Source organism: Harmonia axyridis, chromosome 3, assembly GCF_914767665.1.
Source record: "Harmonia axyridis chromosome 3, icHarAxyr1.1, whole genome shotgun sequence".
Lineage (NCBI taxonomy): Eukaryota > Metazoa > Arthropoda > Insecta > Coleoptera > Coccinellidae > Harmonia > Harmonia axyridis.
Window position 1 is genome coordinate 23,418,138 of NC_059503.1, and position 25,112 is coordinate 23,443,249.

Sequence of the window (25,112 nt, forward strand, 5' to 3'; positions counted from 1 at the left end):
ATGATGCATTATCACACATGTATTGTACAAAGTTTGTAATGTAATGAACCAAACATCTACAAAACTTGTAAACTCAACATATCATAGTTGATATCATTGATATCATCGGAATACATTGACAACCACGTATATAAAGTTTGATTTTAAACAATTCCTTTCAAGTGGAATTTTCGGCTGGTATTTGATGTGTTTGGTCGAAGTTAGTGATTCAGAAAGACTTGGTTAGGTACAAAATCATTCATTGTTTGAATTGTTCTCCGGAAAAATGTGTTACGTAATGAATTTTAGTTGTGTAATGAGTTTCATTAAGTAACGAAAATGCAGTAAATTCAGTGGTCGAACACCTTCAAAGTGAAGCAGTCGTAGATAAAATAATTAAATGACATTTGATCGAATTTAATTCACATGAAAAATTATGAATGATAATAAAATAACAATAATAAACTTACAGAATTTCGAGAGTGAGTATTTTCTTTGCTACTTTCGGTTCAACCACACATTGAAAAAAACATAAGGTTAAAATAAAGAACTAAATCAAAAAACGAAGTTGTAATTTCCCCGACCCCTACCGTGCATCCAGAGACAAAAGTCCACGTAATCGTAGTTTTCCTATCTCACTTTCCTTTGATTCACACGAGGGCTTTCATTATGACATCTTGGCAGCCCCCAAGTGCGTTATTTCTGGATAGGGACGAAAATCCAATTTTCACAATTCCCAGGTAGACGCAAGAAAATATACACACAAACTCTTGAAAGGACATATCTATTACTCCAACGTGACGTGAAAATAAAGCGCTATTGGGTTGCGATGGCCACAGGAGCGTCCACTTTATTCCCGAAGAAACTTCAACTTTATGGCCTTATTGGGAAATATTCAAACTTCGCCGAAGAAAATGCTGTTTCCGAGTGGTTTCCGGATTATCATGTCCCCAACTTACGATTTCATGAATTTTATTTAGGTCAGCGCCGGACAATAATAAAAGTTATGAATTTAAAAATAGATGAAGTGGACAAGTTCACGTTTTCCCAACCTTTACCGTTCATAGGATATGCTTATGGATCTGCCAATATAAACATTATTCGGGAAACTTCTGGGAAGCTTCAGCTGTGAATTTGTAATGTTAAATGCATTTTGGCGTATTTTATTCCTGGTTTATGCATCATAATTCGCAAAAGAAAATGCAGCATGAATACCCATATGGAACAAATACGTTAGGGTTATAAAATTTAATGTGACAGTTTTAGAGGTTCGATTATTATTCAAAACCGAGAATTGTTATGAGTGGGAATTAGTTACTACTAAAAATATCTTTTCAATCGCATAATTTGAATGTAACATAATATTCTTATGCGAATTTGCATATAGATATATGTATGTAATTATTTTCCTTACTAGTGCGCAAAGAAATCCTTTGTTACTCGTTGAAGCTTAAGTTGGAAACTGAATTTTTTTATGCCAGTAACTATTTTTATAATAACTTCTGAATGCTGAATAATCTATGTATACTGAAAATATTATACAAAATATTTATAGATGGAGTATAAAGCTATCATGATATGAACTCTATTCTCTGACTGAATTAAAATGTGATGAACTCCAGGATATTGGCCTTTGCATGTAAATTTCATTGATTGTTACTGTATTTCCTCAACATTCAAGAATAATACAGCTTAAATTAATACGCCGGCGCATTCGCCAATTTGTCACCAATGTAGAATGTAAATACCTACCTAATTAAGTGTGTAAGATATTCATGGTATTGGCATCGAAATGAGGAAAGAATTGCTTTCAATTTTTCTCAAGTGAAAAAACCTATTAGTTTCAGTTTCCCCATTCGAATTCAAATAAATATAATGATGATAAATACGAATTTGGAATAAAAAATGTATTATGTACCGTTTGACTGTTTCTGATTGACAAATATTCCTGGATAATACCTATACTTCGTTTTTTTGACGTTATAGAATATTGTCTAGCATTTTTGCAAAATTGTGCAGTTTGGCATAATTTTCAGTATTATTAGGAAACTGTGGAAATTAAATGTTATTTGGAACTTGTTACAAGAATTGAAATGAAAAGTGAAAATAACAATAGTATTAAGTGACCTCATAAAATTGATTCTATAATAATTTGAAAACTTTTCTGGGTGATCCTTCAGAAATCAGGAATCAAAAAAGCATATGCAATGGTCAGTTGACCTTTCAATAAACTTTTCTGGCTATCCTTCTGTCTGTAGGGTTTCAAAAGTATATGGAACTGAGCTCATTGAATTAATTCGAGGACATTCTATAATAATTAAGAAAGTTTTCTGAAATATCTTCTACGGATCTAAAAAGGGAAAGTATTGAATTGGGCAGTTGACTTTTCAATAAAGAGCGACAGATATATTGACTGACTCTCGATAGTGTAGGTACGTACTTAAGTACTACTTACGTATCTTGAGTAGAAATCTACTCTAATACTGTTGCTTAGAACTGTTATTTCCAATGAAGAGCGACAGATATAGCGACAACTAACTGGTGACTGACTCTCAGTAGTGTAGGTACGTACTTAAGTACTACTTACATACCTTGAGTAGACATATACTCTAGTACTGTTGCTTAGAATTGTTGTTTTCAATAAATAGCGACAGATATAGCGATAACTGAGTGGTGACTGACTCTCGGTAGTGCATATTCAACGGTAGGTACGTGAGTAGTAGTAAGTACTACTTACGTAAGTAGTAGTAAGTGTTACTTACGTAAGTAGTAGTAAGTGTTACTTAGGTACTCAAGTAAGTACTACTTAAGTAAGTAGAAGTAAGTGTTACTTACGTACTTAGGTAAGTACTACTTACGTACCTTGAGTAGACATCAACTCCAGTACTGTTGCTCAGAACTGTTATTTTCAATAAAAAGCGACAGATATAGCGATAACTGAGTGGTGATTGACTCTCGGTAGTGCATATTCAACGGTAGGTACGTGAGTAGTAGTGAGTACTACTTACGTAAGTAGTAGTAAGTGTTACTTACGTAAGTAGTAGTAAGTGTTACTTACGTACTCAAGTAAGTACTACTTAAGTAAGTAGAAGTAAGTGTTACTTACGTACTTAGGTAAGTACTACTTACGTACCTTGAGTAGACATCAACTCGAGTACTGTTGCTCAGAACTGTTATTTTCAATATAAAGCGAGAGATATAGCTACAACTGAGTGGTGACTACCCCTCGGTAGTATGTATACAACGGTATGAGAATAGTAGTAAGTACTACTTACGTTCTTAACTACGTAAGTACTACTTAGATACCTTCAGTAGACATCTACTCAAGTTCTATTGCTTAGCACCTTTTTTTTAATCTTCAGTTTTCCCTGCACTACCCACAAAACGGCGTTGGTCAGGTCGAGTGTTTCAGTCTGCTAAACACACGTGATTGACGAAAAGCCGACCGATCTAATCTACAGTCTCGCTTTTGGACCTGGTTTACCTCCTTTTGATACAAGATCTGATATGAACGTGTAGTGATTACAGATTAACGTCAGATTTCAAGTCATCCAATTGGTTCGTATATAGAGTACTTCAAATTTTCGTTATCAGATCTATCTAGAGTTTTGATCGTCATGTCGCTACCTATAGTAAGACAACTTCAATAGCTTCCTCTGCAAAGTAACTATAATCACTGTAAATTTTCACGTTAATATGGAATATACTAGATGCTTCGAAGGCCGAACATGGATGGAGTTATTTGAAACTGCATAACAGCCTCCTGTGCCTGAATGTACCAAAAACAAACCTTTTTACTTTTTTTGCTACAACTCTTTATGAACTTAACAGACTTCTTTGATTACACGATTAAGATTGAACCTGAAAACTTTAATTACACACGATCGTTGAATTTAGTTGACGAATTCAGATCGATTTGCAAAATCGCACTTTTTCGGGTATTTTTGATTTCTTCGATTGCATACGTTTTTTAGAGAGCTGAATCTGCGGTTTGCTATCAAAATTTCGTGTGGAAGAGTTGAAAAAAAATGCAAAAAAGGTAAAAAATTTCATTTTTTGGCGTTTTCTTTCATATAACTCTGATAATATCAATTTTTTCAATTTTTATTTGTCATTTTTTCAACGTTTCGTCAAAAAATTCGAGTGGATAACCTCAGATACAGATTCAGCAAATCAAAAAACATATACAATCATAGAAATCAAAACTACCCCAAAACATTCATGTAAAAATACATATTGACTGGATTACTAGTTTTCTCCAGCAATAAGAACTGGCTATGTTCCGTATACCCTTCCCAACAACGAAATGACGAAAGGTTGGTTCCTTGTCAGGTTAAAGAATTCAAACACTAGAATTTCCTCGTCAGAAACTCTAATCATTGTATTACCATATGGTTTCATTGTAGAACAATAGACAATAATCGATCAAAATTTTGTCTCTTCATACGAGAACACTCAATCTTCTTACCGGCTTGTACCAAGGGAAACTGGGGCTCTCAATTTACCCAATTGACTGTGACTGTCGAATTGAAAATAACCTCAAATTTTGGGTTTGACTCACCGATAGAAAAATTGAAGTCATGAATTGATTCAGTAAAAATGCATGTATTTGATTACTGTCGAACTAAATATGGTACAAATTTTCAGGGTATGTCAGGTTCTCAGTATCTTAGTATCTTGAATTCATCAAAGAGCAATTTCCATCATATGCCTCCGGAGTAACCCATATTGATTTTTTTTTGCAATAACTGGAAAAATGTTCATTCTATTAAAACAAGGAAAATCTGACATGACTGTAGAAACAGTATGTACGTTATCCGGAAATTTTACAATTCAGAAGACTGAGCATTCTTAATCAATCTGCGAAATAAATGCAACCATAACCTACAAATACTTCGAGAAAACGAGTAAAAATAAAGAGATAATTTATTGCTGTTCATCTGTCCTTCTTTATGACGTCCAACTCAACTAATCTTTCCAACAGGGTGACAACATCTGTCTAGCGGAGAAGCATACATTTAGCGTGACACAAAAGTTTGAATTCATGGTTTATCTTGTATTTTTTGAGAGTTCTTTTTTCCAAAACCCGTAGTGTGAATATTTCTACTCATTAATCGATTGAAGTATTATTTTTTGAAGTATGTGTAGTTACCACAGAGTAATAAACATAGAGGGAGTATACGCAATTTTTAAATTTCCCCAACATGGTTAGATTACGTTGTCGAATTGTGATATATTTTTGAACCCACAATTTTATTATATGGTTATGAATGTATAATTATATTGAATGAAATATATTTATTTGAGGAATTCACCATTAAATATGCCAATTCGAATATTTGGAATTCGATATTTTTCCTAATTATCGAATTTATAATAAGCAGAATATATATCAGTTTCTGTATCTACCTGCTGAAATCCAAGGTTTGGCAACTTTTGCTCTCCTAGTGTCATCGGTTGTTTCACGTCATTTGGCACGCTTGAAGTTTTTATGAAATGGATTCGGTCCTTACTTGGCATTTGAAATTTTTTTTCTGAATTTCTGATATATTCAGGTATTCATTTCAATATATTTTAAGTTAATATGGAACGTTCATTCACTATGGCACATAAGAGTACGTTCTTTTTAAGGAAACTCGCGAATTGAGTGAAATATCGTATCACTGATATGTTTTCATTTCTGCGCGCTCCATGTCAAATTTGATAGTTCATGTTGGGGACAAAATTTGCTTACTGAAAATGACATATGCTCCCTCTATCTATGTTTATTACTCTGAGGTAGTTACCTTTTTGTTAACTGAATGAACACGAAGGGTTTTTCGGTTGGAACCTCATTGTCTCGATGAGATCATACCATCGTTATGATTCTCAACAATGAATAATTTTGAAATAATTCCAGTTTTCTGATAATTCACCACCACATAGTCTTTCCGCCAACTTGTTTTAAGAAGGATATTGAGAGAAGAATGATGAATAAAATTCAGCTCTATCTCGGTTTGAAGGAATTGCAAGAATAGGAACATTTGCTGACAATGAAATATTATCCCGTTGAATCAATTCAATAAGGTTCTGTACTTGGAGTAGCCTGAATTGTTCTGATACGAACCTGCACTCATCAGTGCACCAGACTTGAGCCTTTACATACCATAGAATCTCTACGACCCATTCAATCACATACCTATCAAGGGTATGAGCAATCAAATCAACGTTAACTCACTTGATACATAAATGGCAACTCCAAGTGGTATACATCCAGCTAATATCCAGAACCTACTATCAATTTCCCTTGACACAAAACAAACATATCGTCCGACCAGTCTGCACACGCGACAAACTAAAATAAGTATTTAGAATGTTCCGACGGCAAGAATAATTTGATACTGTTAGAATCTGCCAAGTCCGTTCTCTATTAAATCCCAGAGCTAGACATTCGAATGCATGGATGTTATGATATTGGCTTACGTTCAAATAATGATAGTTTGCAGTCTCGGAATGTATTTCATAGTAATTGGAAAATGCGGAAATATCTGTCGAGAACCGAGAGGCTATGTCAATATATCTGACTTCAATATGACTGGACCAATTTTAAAAGTTAGGAATTGTTTCAATAATAGAACTTCCATGAATGAAAACGACAGGCAGGTGGTTCGGCAGTTATTTCAGATTACAATGGGAATGAGGCAATGAGCTACTATTTTAAGCATATTCGATGGACTAGCTATGTAGGTTTCCATTTGAAGTCAGATTCCCTTCTAAGATATAGATCGAAGAACTCTTCTGTAACTTGAACTTGATCTTTTATTAATTTGACCTATTTAGCTTGTATCTAAGAATTGTCGTCCTTAATTTATTATCACATATCGTTCTTGATTGTTTGAATTCCTTGCAGCTTTGACTTAAAATGTGAAACTAGTCGTCATTCAAATAAAGATTGTGGGACACTAAGGACTAAGAATTGTCGTCCTTAATTTATTATCACATATCGTTCTTGATTGTTTGAATTCCTTGCAGCTTTGACTTGAAAATGTGAAACTAGTCGTCATTAAAATAAAGATTGTGGGACACTAAGGATTTTTTTCTGAAAATTCAAAAACTTGATGTTCATTCTTTTTATAAACTTTTCATGTTTGTATAGAATATAATATTTTACTATTCATAGTGAGCGGTTCTATTATGTTCCAACTGCACTCTTGGAAAAATCAACAGGCCAATTGAAAAGTCCCCGGTCTACCATAGTAAAACATTTTTTTGGCAAAATTCGATTTTATTATTCAACATACTTGCCTTCAAGGGCGATACAGCGATTATAGCGATTACTTCTTCATTGACGCTAAATTTCTTTCCAGCGAGCATTTTTTTGAGGTCTGAGAACAGGAAAAAGTCGCTGAGGACCAGATCTGGCGAATACAATCTTGTCATTTTTTTCATTGATTTGTGAGATTTGTCTCAATGAAACAGCACCTTTCTTTCTACAAATGGGGCCGTTTTTAAACGATTTCATCCTTCAAATTATCCAATAACGCTATGTAATAATCGCTGTTGATAGTCTGGCCTTTTGGAGGTAATCAATGAATGAATATTAGATATACCTTGCGCATCCCAGAATATTGATGCCATTACCCTACCAGCTGACAGTTGTGTTTTTCCTCGCTTTGAATTCGGTTCATCGTTTGCAGTCCACTCAGCTTACTATCGATTGAACTCCGGAGTGAGATGATGGAGCCATGTTTTATCCATATCGACGCAAAAAGTCAGGTTTATTGCACTTAAACAGCTTCAAACACTTCTCAGAATCATTAACACGTTGTTGCTTTTGATCGATTGTGAGCTCGCGTGGTACCCTTTTTGCAACAGCTTTCTCATGTACAAATATTCGTGAATGATATGATTGATGCACACGTTCACATGACATATTCACAATGTCTGATATCTCGATCAATTCCACTTCACGGTCAATCAAAATTATTTTGTGAACATTTTTGATTTTTTCGTTGGAGACAGCCTTTTTTGGGCGTCCACTGCGTTCGCCGTCTTCGGTGATCATCTCACCACGTTTTAACTTAACATACCAATCAATGATGGTTGATTTTCCTGGTGCAGACCCCGGAAACTCTTCATCAAGCCAAAATTTTGCTTCAACTGTATTTGTTCCCTACAAAACGCAATATTTTATCAGCTCACGGAATTCTTTTATTCCATCTTTTTCCAAATAACAAAAGTAGCTACACTCACAACGCAATATCTCACAAAATGATGGTCGGACTGCTGTCAAATTTTGATATGTATCGTTTGAAGGTTGGTACTAACTAAACATCATATGGATTTAATACTAGCACCGCCATCTGTGCATCAGACCGGGGACTTTTCAATTGGCCTAATACATTCAAAATATCTACTACTTTCAATGTGATCTTGTGTCAATGACCATAGCTGTCGAGACACGTTACTTTAACTAAATAAAAATCAAGAAAATAATAATATAGAGAATTCGAAGTTGATTTTTTCCGCGTATAAATTCTAATAAATTCTACTTTCATTCTGCATTGAGATCTCAGATGAATATAATGAAATGCATTAATTGCCGTAATAAGTTCATGGACTCAACGCAATATTCAACTGGCAGATAGTCAGGGTAATCGAATGTTTAGTTAATCAAACAATTCCATAGGGGCAGATTACAGGGCAAAGTTGTGGGCAAAAGCAGAGAGTTTCGGTAGGTCTGAAGATAGTTACTAACTGAGAAATACCGCCTGAAACCATCATACGTAATTGGTTGAACCCTTCTTGACTAGTTGGAGTAGAAATTTTGTCAGTATCGAGATTTCAATGGAATAGGGATAGTTATTATTTTTTCGAATTTTATAAAAGTACCGAATACTTATTTGCAATTCCAAGATGTTATGTACGCATAAACCAATGTTTCTCTTCTTGAAAAAAACACAAAACATTCATGGGGCTCAATATACAATTTTTTTACATTTCGATATGTTCAGTAGGTTTTCATGTAAAAACCTGAAATTAAAATTTCTATTTCCGAAATATAGATCAATATCTGTGTTATCTCGAAAAGATTTACTAACAAAACTTCATTTCGAAAATTTTTGAAATAAAAAAAAATAGAGTAAAATATGAAATTTAACGTGAATTCCGGAGCTTTTGAGCGCATGTCATTCATACGCCAATTGCACCCTTGATATCCGAATGACTATTATACAGGTTTGTGGTCATGTGCAATTAGAACATAAACTAGTGCTCAACAGCTCCTGACTCCAATTCAGTGCTGTCTAATTTTTTAATCGATATTGTACTCAAATTTTTACCTACTCGAAATCTCAACTCTGTCAATTTTGTGGCTAACGAAATATTGAGTAATTTTTTTTTCGATATTCTTCTTAAAAGTTCCATGATTGATCAACATTGAATTCTGTATTTGGCTTGAAGTTATTATTCAATTTCTCTATTGAAATATAAATTTTTATCGCGATCAAATCTGCAGGTTCGAAAAATATTAGAATAACAGAATTTAATAACGACCATATTTGTGGAACCCATAGTTGAATTTTTCCAACTTTCCGAACTCAACCACGGCATTCGAGATCAGAACGTACTATGAAATAACTCATTTCTAGCTCTCTCCGTTCGTGTTTACAGACGTATGAATATAAGGGCGGATTCTCTATTAGAAAGTCGAACCTCGGAATTCAAAAATTACAGACATTGTGACGAAAAACAAGCTCGTCTATTACATGACAATCAGATGTTGTAAATGACTGTTAGTCATCAGTGTTAAACACTATATTATACTCACTCTACCATCAACTGCATAAATATTTCTTCAACATCAACTCACCTGAAAAAATAAAAAATTTTATGGTTTTTTTATTCTGAAATCAAAATGATAAGTTATTTTCTAGAAAATATAATATCTCAAAAATGAAAGTAATCCTTAATAATATCAAGACCCATGGTTATGTTTGAAATTCATAAATGCGTATTGTCTAGTGATTTTCCCTCCAGTATATATGCAATATCATCTCAAGAAAAGCAATATACCCGTTTAGAATCGATTCCAACTTTCGATCCAGGCCCGGAACTCTATATACTCGCAAAACTCTATAAACTCTATTGGAAGTGGCTTTTTTCAAGGGTGTGTTAGTGCATTCAAACGAAGATTGGATGAAATCGTTCAGGAAGAATTCAGGGACCTACAAAAGGATAACTTCAACATAAAGTAAAGAGCCGTTCAAATTAATTACGTTAAAACCCCTCCAAATTCAGTTCGCTGCCTCTTTGGCGTCCACATATTCATCCGCCGAAATAAAGTCCATACAATTCATTACAGATATCAGGTTTTTACGGGAATAGCTTCAGTAACTATATGTACTATTCGTATATACTCGTATATACACATACAGATATCCCCTCACATTTCATGCAAAGCGGCGAAATATTTTTCATTAGTCATTCGGAATGTTAGGGATTTGCTAGCTTATATTCTGAATTTTGTTTCAAACATAGACGGAAGGCAGAAAAGAGTGAAAGATTGAATAGTTCATTCTAGTCACTTTTCCAATTTTTCCACTATTGATTTTATTGGTTAGCTTTGCTCCACCTGAAAAAGTTTTACGCAGAATGAACTTTACAAATATCTTATATTCTTGGCAATATCTTGAAGAAATTAAAAATAAATGGAAAAAGAAAATGCTGAGTTGGAAAACAAACTGAAACTCTCAAGAAGGGAAAAAATAAATGACAAAAGAGTCTATTGAAAATGAAAAACGAACACAACAAACAAAAGAAATTTAAATCGATTATAGTCATCACGGGAAAACCACTAATTTCGAATACGGAAAAAAAGGTTTTAGAAACAGTCGTTCTTAATCTTGCCAAGAAGTTGGAACTTAATATAACGAAGAAATCCGAACAAAAAACAGATTAAGGTGATTGTTATCATCATTCACCAATATGATACAAGAAATAGAAATAGGTTCAATCTGAATAAGAACAGGAAAATAAACTATGGAAGAAGATGAACTCTAGCTATGCTGCTGTAGAACTTGACAACAAACTACTTCAAGCAATCAAATCTTCCACAAAGCTGACGCTGGGAACATTTCGAGCGAAATTACAAAGATATTTCGAATACTGACAATAAGTAGATATATTTAAACTTGTAGGAGCAAATTTTAGGGCTATTATATATGTTTTTATGTGAGAACAACTGTAAGTTGATTAAAGGAAGGAAGATTATTATAATGATACCATCAAAGATTTCCTCATCTTTGGTATTGTTAATGAACAAGAGGAAGTATTTCCTTCCTGATTTAGCTTTATTATTTTCGATAGAATTTCTTTGAAATAGGCGAGAAAAAACATTCAAACTTCCTGGGAATTTTCACAGTTTACTTTTCAGAAAGTGTAAAATCCGGTCCACTGTTCCCTTTCTGTACTCTTCCCTAAGGTTCTCCATCCACGAAATGATTTGCTGAAGATTTTTTACTGATGTAGGTTATACTTGAAAAAGCTTTCTACGACCCTTTTCTTTTTTTATTTTATTGGCCTCATGTGGAGCCAAGTAGCTCACTTCACTCATTTTATCTTGTATTATAAAATTGCCAGTTTCCATTTTATACACTTCCTCTTGAATAAAAAGGAAAACCTCTTCATTTCCTCTATTCTATTATTAGAATCAACTCGGAGGAAAGAGCATGTATTCTGTAATCAATTTGCTGGAGAGCATCGCTTAAGGATGAATGAACTTTGGGTAATATTGTTCCCAAGGGACAAATAGAGATAGTTACGTGTATTTTTTTTCTAACAATAAAATTACTTCGAGAGTAAAGTGATTGATTTCTATCATTCATAGAGAGCAAAAGCTAATACCATGAGGAAAACGAGATAATCTTGATGAAGTACATTTTTCCGAATCGAATAGAAATATTCAACAGTTCGTATTGCAACAAAATATATATTATAATGCTGAAGGCTTCTTTGACCTTTTGTCACCTGGTGTTTCGAGGATAAGTGCGGTAAGCATCTATAGATCGAAAATGGCCTATCAGTGTTATTGTAAAGCAAAAATTTTGTTTGCATTGTAATTTTAACAAGCAATACCCAAATTCTCAAATTGAAACTCCTAAAAAAATAATTAGTGATCAATCAATATTTCGTATCTTCCAGATTGTATGTTTCATAATATTGAATATTGATCGATATACCTTAATCTCTATAATCCATGAATTTTTGCAATAGTATGTCGCAATCCAAGGAAGATTGTAAAAACAATCATTTTACTGCTCAGAGAACAAATTTCACGATTATATAGTGAAAATTTCATTGCATACTAGAATATTAATTCAGTTTGATTTATTGGAAAAAAGCAACACTATTTCTCCTGTTACTTCTTTTTTGGTGATGTGTGTAAAATGAAAACATAAATTGTTGATTAGTATAGCAGCCGTGTTCAGCCGTGATTAAAAAAAAAGTTAATAGGACTTTTTTAATCTATCAATCATACATCGCCAACGTTTTAAACCTGTTTGAGTCTTTTTCAAGTATTTTACTCACGTCAACTCAAATATCTGATTTTATGAAATTGTAGTCATATGAAGTATTTTTCTCTCTGTAAATTTTCACGAATTTAATTAATGTTACGCTAGAGGAAGGCCGGTCTAGTTACGTCTCGGTGAAACAAGATATTATCAAGTTCATCGCTGCTTTCCTCCAATGACAGCACATTTCTTTGTGGTTAGCTCTTAACCCAGATTTCTTATTTGTCTACGGTTGCTCCTCGTTGTAGAGCGTTATTCTTTATTATTGTTCATAATTATCATTGAAGAAATTCGAAAGCAAATTTAACATTAATTTTCACGAAAATTTCTTTATATAACATGACATTAGTTTCGATATGCTGTGTGGAGAAAAATTCGCTGTTTTAAATGGCACTAAAGAAATGTCAATGACGTCATAGCCGAAACATTAATGACGTCATCATCAATGAGTCTAAAACGTCAAAATATGCGCATCTTGAATAGAATGTTGACGTGTACACAAATTTTTTCGAAAAGCTTTTCCTTTTTTTTACTTTATGTAGGTACACACTTTATAATACTCGTACAGAATGCTCTAACACTCGTTGATTCAATCATTCAAAAACTCCTCACTTCGTGGCTCGTTTCTGAATGTTGAACTATTATAAGAATATAAATCCCTAGCTTCTGTAGGTACTATAAATAACTATTCCGCACACTATCTGAAGGTAAGAGTGACATCTATGGAATCAGATTTCTTTCAACGTTATAATTGACAACAATAGATAATATCATTCGAAGTCTATGGAAAAATTCAATTTTCTATGTTCGAACGGCACTAACAGGAAGTTACAGAATAATTTCATCTGTTCTAAAAATAAGAACAAATTAGAAGGAACAGCGGGTAGAGAATGCGGGAGACTTTAATAACTGTGAAGGGGAATCCAGGGGTGTTTGTGTAATTACACAAATATAAATCTCTTCACTGTTTCGGATGCAAAGAGAATTTCTGATTACCTTTTGTTTTGGTTTCCTCTTTTTCATAAAAAAGGGGAAAATATGGGATACAGTAAAATGATAAGGGAACTTTTTCAGGGGCAAGTTGGAAACATGTTGGCAAAATTTCAAATTCTCAACGTTTTGCTACTCGAATACAACTCTGTCTCATAGAATAATTAGATGTGGCGTACATCTAAAACTTATATCTAAATGAAAAAAAGCTACATGAATCTGAAATTAATTGCATTTTGAGTAATCAGTATCTCTAAATCATTAAACATTGTCATAATTCGACCATAATTCTGAAATGAAAATTCTGCTCATTTTATGAGATAAAAGAGTGAAAATTAATATTGATACTGACACTAACTCAAAACAGGTGTCTCCGATGAAAGCCAAAAAGATGATCTAAGTGTAGGAAGAAGTTTCCTTTAAAATCATGATGAATGGACGAGATTGTCGTAACTCCCAGCTATCTTGAAGCCTACACCTCCAGGCCGTGATCAGCAAGTACCAACAAGCTCTCTTCACGTGCCAGAGGATGTTTGGGGTTAACCTGAGCAAATAAACTGGATCTATAAATCCATTATGCCGTCAAAAATGGTTTTCCCTGTATAGTATGCGGTGTTCTAAGCCGATGGCTCTACAACCGAGAATGTACCTGTTGTGGCTGGATTATATAGTTTCCCAATCTATGTAGCAATTCCAATGGGTTACATTCTCCCAGTATTCTGGCCTAGTCCTACTAGAATTTTACTAGCCTTTAGTTCACTCAAAACAAGTCTGGGAGTAGTAACGCACTCGGAGAAGATAATCAGGTTAACCTTCTATTGGTGCTCACTTTGGGATGTACTCTAACAAAATGGAAGATCAGCTGGCGAGAGAAGGTGGTGTAACTCCCTTCATTGGTAAGAGCCTTTCTGCTATTTCCCAGCCATGTATTGGTCAATGGGAATTGAGGAATGGATACAACAGAGGATCTAACTTTCTGGAATATTTTGAACAAGTAGTTTAAGTTAGTTCTTCTCTTTAGGCAGGCCAAGTTATTCATTTCCTACTCAATGAGCTGGACCAAAGCTGCTCTCTCAAACAGTAAATATCATATGCAGGACATAGGAAAGTTTCCAGAAGAGACCTGTAGCTTTTACCAATGAGTCTCTGAAACATCTGAGCATTTGCTCCGCTTTTTCATACGAAAAAGCTACAACTCCTTAGCTCGTGGTTCTTAAGACCCGAACAAACACCTAATCAGGAAATGAAACTCGTTGAAACTGCTGTCCGAATAGAAAACAGAAAGTAGCAAAATAGATTTTTAGGTCAAGGTGTTTGTGAAGTTAACATAGCTTTATAATATAATTGCAAAGCATTCCTCAGTCTTATTCGATATGTAAAATGACGGTCTTTATGTTCAGGATTGAATTTTGAAAACCAGCAAAACATAATAGATACATAGAACTCTAGTTTTGTTAGTTCATCATATAGTGAATGAAGTTTTAATTGATCATAAAGGTCCAAAATTTACTCGATAAAAATGAACCCATTTTCAGCGAAGAAGAAATTTTTTGCGGAAATATCTTCCATCAAACGAATAGAGTTTCGAGTCGATTTCCATGTTCTCTTGTTAACCCATTTTTCAAGTGAGCCATATCTATCGTTTATCGATTCTGTTAAAGTTAAAGGATCCCTTGAAGGAGGTCGTAAAAGAGATATGAGGCAAATACATCCTCCATCTCGAATCTGAAAAATGAATTCAAGTATATCCTATGAGAATAATATAAGGGAGTAATGATCGATAAAATTTTATAGCTCGAATGGATTGACAACAAAAGGATAGCTTCCATCATAAAGGAAAAGCTGACACCGAAAAAGCTACTCTTTCAGATTGAAAAATTGGGTCAAATTCATTTCATCTTGCGAGATATAGATATCAATAGGTACGTGTTCAACTAAATTTTTCAATTTCTGAAATATGATTAAGGTGCAACTAGCATCTCAAGGCAGTGCAGTTGGGAAGGGTATGTTAAGGTATTTAATATTAAACAGAACCGAATTTGGACCAACAAAAATTATACACAACCATATATCAACCAAAAAAATTTAATCTGTCAGAAAATTACACAAAACAGTAAACTATATTAGTTCATATTGTGCGACATTCTATATTCACAACTGGAAATGGTTATTTATAATACAAGTGCAGAAGGCATTGATATTCTTCCACGAGTTCAAAATTCAAAAACGAGCCACGAAGTGGCGAGTTTTGGAATGAACGAGTGGTAGAATGAGCCTTCTGTACGAGTATTATATTATAAACGTTTAATGAGTCTACGTACGTCTGTCTTTATGTTGATGTAGTTGTTTAATTAGTTAACCGTTTACTTAATTGATACATTTTTAGTAATTTTGAATTTTCTTTTGGTTGATTATTAAATTTGTCATTTAAAATTGGAATATCATTCCAAGACAAAAATAAACTAAATATATCATATAGATATATTATTGTGAAGGATTAGACACAATAGTTGTCAAATTATCGAGTATTATACATTATTTTCTCTAATTCATTGCATTTTCATTGAAATTAATGAAATATTTCCATAAATATATTTTAGTGATTTTTGCATTGAAAAATGTTGGTTGGCAGAACTGATTTCTTTAAGGCAAATTGATGAATTGACAGATAAAGCCGTGGCGAAAAGTTCGGAGTACCAACATAGAATAATAAAATATAACCATGAAAACTGTGCGTTTCTGATATATTCTCGCACGATTTTGTTCTACAAGATGTGGAAGAATGAACGGAATAACCACAGAATTAGAGAAAAAGATATTACATAGTTCATTTTATCTTTTATTACACTCAATTGTAGAACTTCAATGTCGATAATGTTATCAATGAAGTATTATTTAATCTGAAAAGTGGGTGATTCCGAGCAACAGGTAGGTAATATCGTAAATTTGACATTCTTCCGAATTGCCTCTTTCTTTAGAAGAGGTTTCTGATTCTGGTATTACTGGAATAACAGTTAATTTTCTGTTCGCTTCAAGAAATTTTTTTAATAATTCCATATTCTTGAGTCAATAGGTTCAAGCAAATACATTATGGATGTCTGGAATCATTCTTCACCTGAATCAGTAGTCAAAACTCAAAATGGGTAGATAGCTTCTGAGCTAAGATGAGAACAAGAAGAAGAAAAAACTTCTATATAATTAGTTTTATTTCAAAACGGTTCTACAACTGTTAAAATTTAAATAGGTAATGAATATTTTCTCAACTTTAGATGAAAAACTACTTTTAAAAAGCTTTTCAGAAGGATACAATGTCAATAATAGCAATGCATTACGAATATAAGTGATTTTTGAGCTTATCGCAACTTTCAAGATAAACCGTTGCTGAAGCAAAGACAATAAATAATGATCTAATATTAGAATGGAGATTTTTTTAATTGTATTATATAAGGTGGATATATAATGTCTAGGACTTGAAGTCTACCCATGAATTCAAGTGAATTTGATCAACTGAAATCGCATCCACCAAAATGGTTGTTACAGATACAAGGTTTAAGGATGACAGCCAAATAATCTGCATGGCATTTATAGTAGTGGTGTGATATTGGGAGATATAAATCCTATTTGTGTCATCAATAATTCATACTGAACAGCATTATATAGAAATGGAGAATTCCTGTAATTGAAATGGATTATAATACTCGAGATACATTCGACATCATAGAACGTCTACATCAATTGAGTAAATTACTTACCATCTTCTCTGTTAATTATTTTTGATGAAGGTTCATAGTTAGGTGTATTTGGAAAACTTCTAAAAGAAGTTTTATGATCCAAAATTTCATTCACACATACCTAATACTGTCATGAAAGTATCAGTAATTTATTCATCTGAATATATTGTATGAATATCGGAGAAGGTCTCTCCCAAAATATTTCACTGACGTCAACCAATAATCCAATCAAAAAATAATATCATGAAAGCATTTACAGGAACCAAGGACCTCAAGAAGTAGAGTTAGCGTTTTGAGAAGAAAACTCAAGAGAAAAGTTAGTGCTTTTCTAAGTACTGATTTTTTTTATCGCTCGCTCATTCATGCGCCAATTGCACCCTTGGAGTATTTATAGATAGACGTATACGTGATTTTACGTGAAACATGAAATGATTATTCTGCAGGGTGTCCCTAAATTGGAGGTACCTACAAACGAAAATGAGAGATTCCTCAGATAATTTTACGAACAAAATTCCTGTATACATTAGCCCACAAATGCTCTGTTTTCGAGATACAGAGTGTTAAATTTTGAATCTTTTTTTAGTTTTTTTTGTTCTATTTGCTTCTGCACTTCAAAAGATATTCAACTGAAATTTGGCATGGATTCTGCAAATTAGAGTTAACACCACGTGATATGTCAATTTAATATGCAAATCTATAGGATAATCTATTTTCTGGAGCAGGGCCCGCTTTTTCCTCCAGAACTTTTTTTGTTAGACAACTGGTAGTTTTGAAGTAACGTGTGAGAAGGAATTTTGATTTGATGATACTACACTTTCTTGTTCCTTAAAGTTTTGTAGTGCCTGAATTTCGAGAAACATCACTCATCTCGAAATCCTTAGAAAATTATAAATTTTTAAAAAAATCCAGGTATAAAGCTGTGTTTAATAATATTTTTTTAAAATACAATTACTTGAGGCATTGATATTCTCCCACGATTTCAAAATTAAAAAATATGGCAAGTTTCTTTAATGATCCCCTGTTAAAATGAGCCTTCTGTACGATTATTGTACCGGGTTTTCCACCATAATTTGAACCCCCCCTTTCACTTTGATACTAAAAGAGGTACAAAATAAATGTGTTCTACAATAGTTTCACGAAATCGACTAATGGTTTTTGAAATTATTTCACAAAACGAAATATTTACAGAGTGGGCAACATATTGATTGCAATTTCATTTTTTAAATGGAACACACTATATATTTTTCTAAATTTGACTAGCTCTTTTTCCCCTAATTTCGAATATATAACATATGTTTGGTCTATCTCTCTTATTCTGAGTACCACAGAGTTTCAAATTTTAAGAACCACCTGGCATGCTCAATAATCAGTTTTCAAGTGATAGGCTGAGAGAACTCAAAATGGCCCTTTTTTGAGTTATCTCGTTGGCGACGATATGACATACGTTTTTCACTATAAATTGGAATTGGATGATTTGGATGCAACTTCATATATTATCTGCTTGTAGCTTTCTTATTCTTATTGTTCTTCACAAATGAAAATATTTTGAAAATATTTCAAATTTTTCCGCTTCTCTGTAGTTCATATTCGATGAATAGTTTCATTCAATGACAAACGTTGCCTACGGGATATCTCAAAAAAGGACATTTTAAATTATCGCAGCCTTCCACTTGAAAACTCCTCAGTTAGCTTGCCAGGTGGTTCTTACAATTTGAAACTATGTGGTACTCGGAATAAGAGAGATAGGCCAAACAAATAGAGCTAGTCAAATATAAAAAAATATAGAGGGTGTTCCATTTGAAAAAATGAAGTTGGAATCAATATGTTGCCCACTCTGTATATAGGTATTTCGTTTTGTGAAATTATTTTAAAAAACATTAGTAGATTTCGTGAAACTTTTGTAGAACACATTTTTTTGTACTTCTTTTAGTAGCAAAGTTAAAGTGGGGGGCAAATTATGGTGAAAATCCCGGTACCGGTACATCATTGTCTCTAGCTTACTGTATTTTCATTGAAATTTTTCCATAAATATCGTTTAGTGATTTTCGCATCGAAAATTGTGGGTTGGCAGAACTGTTTTCTGTATCACGAATTTGACTGATAAAATAGATAAATATAACTAATAATGAAATATAATCGTGAAATCTGTGTAAATCTGAGATATTCTCGCACTATTTTGTTTTACAAGGAATGGCAGAATGAACGGATCATAGCCACAGAATTGGATAAATTAATCTTGTATTAGATTCGGTGTTGATTTTACCGATCTGTAGCAATAATTCATGAAAAATTGATTAACTCTCATAATCGTATGGAAAGAAGGACTACAAAAAACAACCTGCATCCCAAAAACAAAGGATTTGCGGGGCAATATTTAGAGGAATTTTTTTCCTGAAATATTCAAGGAATCTCCTACTTTCATTAGTACCTCCTATTCAGCCTGTATAAACCGTACCTATTTGTCATTCTACATTCGTCATCGTGATGCAAAATACATAATTTTTTGAATGATCAGTTCGTTTCCACTATCAATATCCTGATAAAATATACAACGTGATTAGAATTATCCAGTGAGGAATTATTCAGAAGATGGGAAACTGAACGTATCGCGAATTAACCAATACAGCTTTGAAATATCCGATCTCACTTCGAAGACGACCATTTTGTCGGGGAATCCATCGTATAATTCCGCTTTGATGATCCTCGAAAACGAGCGGCAATTGAAAATAATGAACGAACATTTTTTATTCGCTTCTCGATCTCATCGGAACTCAATAATGAGCTTATCTGGTATTGAAATTGGAGAATAAAAGTCCACTTTGATTTTTTTCGGAATAAACGATCCCACAAAGAACAATGTAATATCCGATCCGATGGGGCCCCAACAATTGCGTTTTAAATATTGATGCTCATCAATCGATATTGCAAACTTCGCTGAAAAGTATTCTCCTAGGGATTTGGTGCCTCATAAATTCCAACGATTCGATCGGGATCAGGACCATACTCAGCCCTTCTCAATCCACAGAAAAATGTCCAAAAATTTTTATTACAAAACATAATGATTTTCCTTAGTTCTCTCTGAGAAAATTACAGAAAACAATGACTAGAGGTCGGGAGTTTTTGAGCTAATTTATGCGCGAATTGCGCCTTCGAAGACCACATATATAACTATAAGTAACAGTTCTCTGACCTCCAACTGGAAATTAGATAATGAATGATGAACCCTTAAATGCTTCAGACAAATTTATTTTCTTTTGTTTTGACGACGTTATCAACACGAAATTCTACACAAAACTAATCATAGATATACAGGGTGATCCACCATTGACGTGACGCTCTAATGCGGTTAATCGCTGAAGTTGAATTTTTTTTTAACACAGAATCATTAGGCTCCATTAGAGATACATCCTCAAATTGTTTCGAAATATATCCAGTACAGTTGATTATCAGATGATTATCAAAAAGTCAGTATTCACCTCCATTCTTCTAGGATTTATTTCCAAAATTTCATTTAAATGCATTCATTTATTTCGGTGTCATTCAAGTTTCTACGAAGACCCTCCAATTTTGGAAATATCGAAGTATCTTGAAAAAGGTAAGTAAGCACATGAAAATTTGTACAAACTTGAGTTCATTTATTCGATGCAATCTGGAAATTCAATAAAAACAGGGTGTTCCATAAGAAAAAATGTATGTTTGGTCATTTAAACTTTTTTGGTAACGCCTTGTATACTAACTAGCTATATTTTAGGGTTTTTCTGTGTTTTCCGGAAGTCGAAGACTACTCCACACAGTTAGAAATTGCGGATTTACCTCATTTAAAGTTCTTCCTCGATAACTCTTTAAGTATTAATTTTGGGTATAAGGTTTGTTTGAGTGACTTCCCCTTTTTTTACTTAGAATTGACTGAAATAATAAAAAATATAGATTCAAATTGAAAGTCCTGAGTTTTGAAGAATTCGAGTTGTCCAAATTCATGATCTTCTGATAAACACCCTGTACATTTTTGGTCCAAACCGCAAACAGTCTTATAATAATACGTTTTTGAAAAATCGAAAATGAAAAAATTAAAAAAAAGGCTTTTTCTGCCGAAATATTCAAAAATATTCACAAATTTTTCATAAGAATCCCATTAACTTATTTACCATTGAGATTTTACCCAAGCTATGGCATATTGCCGAAATTGTCATAAAAAAAAGATATCAAATGATGCAATAATATAATGAGTATACTATTTGAAATAAGGAAGAAGATATGTGTTTCCGGTATAACCGGGAGTGGAAGAGATCTGAAAATATTTTAGGGAGAAAGATCATTGTCTGAAACCTCAATATGCAAATTTTCAGCTCAAAATTATGATTGGTTTTCTATAAACGTCTAATAGGCCATCCCGGTTAATCACCCTGTATATCCATCAAATAGTACTTACGAATTTCATATTGTTTTTCCCTACAACATCTACTTATATCTAAGAAAACATCGGCAATAAAGAGAAATATACACAAAGTAATACAGGGCAATAAATTCAAAACTGAATAACAATTCTGATACAATACAATGAGGAGAATAAGCAAGTATGTCGAAAATTCCCAGTACGAGACTGAACAGAATGTAATATTCTGAATTTTCCACCTGGAATATCACGATAAACTGTCATTGTAATTTAATACGAGACACGCATATCGCGTTCATGATAAACAAGGCATATTTTCACATGGAAGGTTGTACATGAGGGAAATGGAAAATATGTATGACTTTTCCTTTCGCTGGATATTTGATGATTCAAAATACCAGTTTAGTTAATAGGTACACATACAAATTTTGATTCAATTCTAGAATCAACAACTTCATTACAAATCTACGAATCCCTGAGTAAAACATGGTGTAGCCATTCAAAATTATGGTGTTCAAACAATAAGTATATCAATTAGAGAAGAAAAATTATTAAATCATTTTATTATCAATAGAAGAGCTGAGATGATTTAATTTTTTGTAAGGGAAAATTTTATTTTTTATTTTCCTTCTATGGAATGTTTAAATCACAAACCTTTGGTTTTTTTGATTTTTCAGTCCTTAAAAAAAATTAGTGCGTTTTGGGAAAATATTCATTACGAGATCTCAAAAATTGTCTAACCGTTACTCCTAGGATCTGTTTCCATCAGTTTCAGAAAGTAAAAGCAGCAGTCGTCCAAAAATAGACTTCTTTGATGAATTGAGGGAAATTGCTATTCTTGTAGGGTTTGGGTAAAGAAAACGCTAAGCCTAAGACCGCAAAAGGGGGTCGGAATAAGATTTCTGAGTTAAGCTGGCAAACCAAATCCACCATACCTACCTCACTCTATCGACCTTTTGTCTATTTATTACCATGTTTTCCTGATAATTAGTTCATTCACAATTGTGAAGGTCACGGCTTTCACAAATTCATTTATTGTTCGTCAGCTTTATTGGTTCATCAGGTAATTCTACATTTTAACTGATAAAAATTAGATCTTGCCGTCCAACTTATGAAGATGAATTGGCATTTCTGAATTATCGAAAGATTTTCAAGAATTCACATCTGTTTCTTCATTCAAAATAATATTTTTGGAGTTGTATCCCCGATCTCTCTTTTGAAATAATAGGATATCAAAAATCAGTTCAATTTTGAATCTCAAATTCACTTAGTAATGGCTGAAATCTAAAACAACGTAGGTATCTTTTCTGAAATCTCAACAATTTTTTCAAATCTTCCTGAAAAATTATCTCTCCGTTCCTTTCTCTAGATACGCACACCCGTAAACGATTCATAGGTGATCAATCACGTACGATGAATTGATCTCTTCAAATTCCAGTAGCGTAACATGACTTGAAGCGGGAAAGATCCTTATAATAAGGAATAATAATAGGTCCAAAATTGATTTTTTCAATAGAGAAACCATTCATTTCTCAACAATTCTTCAACATAAGTAACTTTGAAATTCATTTCCATTTCATTCATGACAGTTGAAAATTTAGTGAAATATAATCACTCATAATTATTTTTGAAAATGCAATACTTATATTTCATCAATATTTCTATTGTTAAAATCAATTTCCCATATAAATATCATCCTACATTAATATTAACATTCCATTATAAAATAATTAGGTCCAATTAACGAACACCTTTCATTCAAAATGAAGGCTCAACAGTTATTCCATTATTATTTCAGATATCCTGATGCACAATCGTTTCATGGATATCCAGATAAATCTTTATGCAGATTCGGAAAGCTTTCAATCTATAGTCCAATAAATCCGGTTCAGTATAATCATAAATTATTTTGTTCATTTGCTATTTCAGCGGACTGAAATTTCCAATTAGATAGAGGAGCGATGTTTCCATACGGTTTATTTGCGATGAACAAAAATGGAAATTTTTTCCTGGAAATAATAACATTTGGTGTTTTACACTCTCTGACGTCACGGCTGTAGTGTTTACTCAATAAATCCCGGATCTGGCGCACAGATGGCGCCACCAGTTCATCACTACTTCTTCTTCTCGTTATAACCAATAGTCAAGAAAATGGGCTACGGATGCGAGCCCTCAATATAAGCTGCCCATGGTTCATGGGGTTTGCTGGCCCTGTTTGGTGTCCAGTAGAAATTTGGTCTTGTAAGAGGGTATCCAGTGCTAAGCGTCGTGCCTACCATATGGAATATTATGCCCAAATTAGGCAGAGAGACTATCTTCAATGAAATTACCATCGTTCGCTGACAGGAGGATTCGAGGCGATCTAATCACAACCATGCTGTTCGCAATCTCTTAGCCACATACTCAAACTAAATATCGAAGGCCTATCGAGGGAAAATGTTGAATCATCACAAACACATTTCATCCCTAATAGGGTTTTTGGTACATGGAATGGTTTGCCCTCGACGATTACGAACTCAGGGTCTGTTGATGTCTTCAAAAACAGTTATGACAGTTTGTGCCATCGCGTACGTGAGTGATACTAGTGACGAAGGATCCATTTTTCTATATCACTTTGATGCACTTTTTTTTATGAGTTTTTGGCCTTGACTGCTAAGGACATTAGTCATATTACTGAAAAACGGGAACCACAGAATACAAATAAAACAACATAAATATAAAAAAATCATAGGAGTATAGATAAAACCATAAACTGTATAGATAAAATCGAGGTAAATATTATTAAGATGAATAACTTAAATATAATATAAACAAATACATACATACACATGCACATATATATAAATAAAAATATGTATAAAATACCCATAAATAGTAATATAAATATCTGAAGAATGAACAAATGAATAGACAAATGAATAAACAAACTAATGGACAGAAGAAATAAATTTCCATGAAGATATAATGCGAAATTTTGTATATACAAAATTCAATATAGTTCAACACTCATTTAAGGGATGATTGAATTAAATTCTGTTAAATAAATGTGTTTGATCAAGAAATTTTAGTACCTTTCTTTCAGACTGAGCCTCATACTCAGTACGTCGATTACGTTATTATCGAGGTTCAACTCATTATGCATTTCTCTAAATGAACTTTGTTTTTTGTTTCCTCATTTTCATATATATGTTTTATTCAGAATGTATATATTAATTTTTTTCAGTTTTATGGGCTTTGCCTTAACTTTTTACCTTTATTGAATATCTTAATGTTTCGAAAAAAGGGATCGGGATTTTTTCTATAAGTCTTAATATAGTTCTTCTCATATTTATATTTATTATTATTATTATAGTTATATAGATTATCTCAGTGAGCATCGAATTCGGGCACCCTGTACAGACTGGATATAAAAGCTCAGGAACTCTGAAAGTAAAATTCTAAATCCACGAACATTAAAACTAAAATATT

General features: G+C 33.1%; 1 protein-coding gene across 6 annotated transcripts in view; it reads right to left on the reverse strand.

Moving 5' to 3' along the window:
• LOC123674723 (Kv channel-interacting protein 1-like) overlaps nucleotides 1-25,112 on the reverse strand; it is a 228,272-nt gene that overhangs the window by 95,309 nt on the left and 107,851 nt on the right. Inside the window, exon 1 of one of the 6 annotated variants that reach the window (XM_045609725.1) lies at nucleotides 6,197-6,365. The exons of the other annotated variants lie outside the window; for them this stretch is intronic. The gene's annotated coding sequence lies outside the window, so the exon portion shown is untranslated. Of the gene's footprint in view, nucleotides 1-6,196; nucleotides 6,366-25,112 lie in introns of those variants that run through there. 6 annotated transcript variants of the gene reach the window in all.